The sequence below is a fragment of the Schistocerca gregaria genome, chromosome 1 (genome assembly GCF_023897955.1).
Source record: "Schistocerca gregaria isolate iqSchGreg1 chromosome 1, iqSchGreg1.2, whole genome shotgun sequence".
In the NCBI taxonomy this organism is placed as follows: domain Eukaryota; kingdom Metazoa; phylum Arthropoda; class Insecta; order Orthoptera; family Acrididae; genus Schistocerca; species Schistocerca gregaria.
Genome location: NC_064920.1, coordinates 24,461,814 through 24,465,542, shown reverse-complemented (window position 1 = coordinate 24,465,542; position 3,729 = coordinate 24,461,814).

The window sequence follows — 3,729 nt, the reverse complement described above, 5'->3', positions numbered from 1 at the left end:
CCTAAGGAGGCACTACCAGCGCAGTGTCGTCTGGCAGGAGAGACAAAGGTGGCAATTGCAGTACAGGGAGGCAAAACAGAGGTTCCAGAGTGAACTACGCGAAGTCAGAAGGCGAAGCTGGGAACACTATGTGCTCAGCCAGCTAGCACTGGATCCATGGGGACTCCCCTATAAATTAGTCAGGGAGAAAATCCGCTCTCCTATGGAGCTATCTACAGTCAGGCACGGGGACAGGATGATGGAGTCCTGGCAGGAGACTGCTGGGGTCCTCCTCCGGTCCCTGCTGCCTGATGACAATGCGGATGGGGAGACAGAGGGACAACGGCAATTGCGAGAACAAGACCGTGAAATATATAATAATGACACGGCGGTCTACCCCTTCTCAGAAGAGGAGGTGGCGACCCACATAAAGCAACTTAAAAGAGGCAAAGCTCCTGGGCCAGACGGCATTGTGGCGGAGGTGGTGCAATTCCTGGCACCCCAGCTGGTTGCCCCGCTTACCCACCTGAGGCAACAACAGTTCCCAAGAAGGTGGAAAACTGGGAACGTCGTCATTATTAAGAAGGGACCGGACAAGGATCCTGCAGAAGTAAATTCGTACAGGCCGATCTGCCTGTTAGATTTGTTTGGAAAAATCTTGGAAAAACTGTTGGCTGACAGATTGGCAGCACATTGAGTATTGTGCGGGATGAGCAGCAGGCAATTCGGTTTCAGGCCGGGGCGGTCGGCATCTGATGCAATCGCCCTGGCGGCCGAGTTCTGTGGCTCGACCCCGCACAAATACGTGGTGGGCATCATGGTGGACATCAGTGGCGCCTTCGACAACCTGTGGTGGCCCTCGCTCTTCTCCTGCTTGCGGGAGAAGGAGTGTCCAGGGCCGCTATATGGCTGCCTGAGGAGCTACTGTGAGGATCGGGAGGTCTGGCTATCATCCCCTAGCGAAAGGGTAGGGAAAGCTGTCACGAAAGGATGTCCCCAAGAATCGGTCCTAGGGCCACTCTTTTGGGACATCCACATGGAGCCATTACTAGACAGCCTGCAACGAAGTGAGGATGTGCTAGAGGTGATAGCCTACGCTGATGACCTCCTCCTGATGGTCGGTGGCCGTAGCCGAGAGGACATAGAACCTAAAATAGAGAGAGCATTAGACAGACTCCTACAGTGGTACCACACCACGAAAATGACCATATCACCAAGCAAATCGACATACTTACTACTTAAAGGACAACTAATCAGGAACCCTACGGTCAGAATTGACGGCACACCGGTACTGCGAAGACGAGACACACGTTACCTAGGAGTCATCATTGATGAGAAATGGAACTTCGGAAAACACATTGAAACTGTAACCCAAAAAGCTCTGCAAATATTAAACAACCTCATTTCCATAGGACACAAAAGATTTCACCTACCTCCACATCTCATTAAACTTTATCACAATAGTATCTTAACTTCAGTAGTGGGTTACGGCTCCGGGGTCTGGGCGCACAGACTCACGAGGGTTGTGCCCGCCATGGCAGTGAGAAGGGTTCAGAGAAGCATGGTTCTAAGATCTGTGGGTGCTTATAGAACATCTCCAGGAGGGGCCCTATTAGTCTTAATGGGGCTCTGCCCACTTGACATCAAGATTAGGGAGCAAGCAGCCTGGTATTGGGCGAAAAAAGGGAACCAGGGGAAAATAGAAGAAATCATGGGTGTGAGGGTAGAGGAAAAAAGGGGGATTAGAAGAAGGGGGGAAGAACTTTGGCAGGGGTCCTGGGAGACAGAAGAAACCGGTCGCAGAACCTTTCAGTTCTTGCCGAACGTGAGGGAGCGTTTAGAAATGAAGCACTTTCAGCCAACACGGGGACTGATCCATTTTCTCACTGGACATGGACCCTACCTGACATACTTATGTCGGTTTGGGAAGAGGGCTACGCCCGCGTGTGACTGTGGCGCGCCGGAAGGCACTCCGGATCATGTGATTTACGAGTGCCCTCTCTTCAATGATGTAGCGACTACACTTCGAGACGGACTTCCGAACCATGACACGTATCAACTCCTCAGACGTGAAGACACTTTTCAGATGATGAATACTCTGGCCAACGAGGTATCACGGAAAGTGTTAAATGAATATCTGAGGGAGATAAACTAAGAATGCGAAAATGAACACCGATATTGTCTAGATCCCTTTTCCCATACCGCCAGCGCGCGGACTGGCCGACTTCACATCACAGTTGTGATCCGCCGCGCGCAGGATTAGGGGGAGGAGGGGTTTATCTCACCGACTTAGAGATGCACCGGATTTGACTTAGGATAAGTTAGTTTCGTAGGACTTAGAATAGGATATTATGTTAGGTTATGGAACTGCAGCGAGTTAACATCTTGGCCAGCCCAGTGCCAGGGGCAAGCTCTTTGGGGTTAGCTCGAAGAGCAAGGCTTGCAAAGTAGGTTTATATATTCTACTGGCACATATGTGACGCTGCAGGTGTAGAAATTAGCAATTAGTGATAGTAATAGTTTCTTAAGTAGTAGGGATAGTTAGTACAGTGCCTATTGTTGTAGTAACCTGTAGCACATCATATTTTGTAGTATGCTGCATTGTAACAATAATGAATGTATTAATATTATGACCCACTAATGCTATTAAGGAAGTGGGTTAACATTGTATAATTATTATTATTGATGCTGAATAAAGGTTTTTTTTCTTTTTTAAAAAAAAATAAATAAAAAAAAAGCTTTATCAGCGCCATTCGCCTTAATCACATCTGAGCGTAATTCTTAATAAAACGCTTGTCGCTAATTGTTCGTCATCACAGATACTGTTTGCTATACGGCCACGACGCGCAACCGATTTCCAAAATTCGTCTTCCTCCTCTGAGGATAGGAACTCACGACCCCTGGTTTACTAGACCAGTGCTCTACCACTGAGCTAAAGAGGCGCGGCCTAGCGGTACTCTTGCGTACTTCGTCCTTACGGTCGTCTGGATCATCAGACTTGAGCTGACAACACTTCATATTACCGACTAGTACTTGCAGCTATGGCGATCCATTACTGCTTGGCTACACATCTGACACGTAACCGATGTGCTCTCCAAACAACAACACTTGCATTTCAGAACATGTCTTTCACACATGTCTACAAAATCACCTTTACCTTCAAATACAGTTTTCTTGCGACTGACATAGACGTAGGCAAAGTTAAAAGTTGCTATTTCCATTACATCACGTTAATCAGAAAAACGGTAATTTACATCTGTAGCGGAACAAAATTCCGTTCCGCCCAGCGTGGGGCTCGAAGCCACGACCCTGGGATTAAGAATATCATGCTCTACCGACTGAGCTAGCCGGCTGCCTCGGTGAATACCTGCGGGTTAGCACGTCACATAGTACTCGCTTGGGTTGGGTGGTCCATACAGAATCTCTCCATGCTGCCTAATGTTTTCCTAACGTCACACTCGTCACGTACTTCACTTTTATTTCATAATCATTTCTGAGAGGTAAAGGAATTGCATGACAACCTGCAGAGCTAGTGGCGTCAAAATTAACACACATACTTGATGTGACTCAAAAGCCGAACGAGTTACTTTCCGACGTTGTTTTAGATGTGCAAGTGCCAGTCAAAACTCGCGGTGACGGCACTCTGCCGACCATTTCGCTAGTTAACACCGGTCTTGTTGTGTGTGTTTCAAGCTCAAGAGCATCTCCAAGCAGAAAATGGTCAACCGAAACATTCAGACGGTTTAGTAC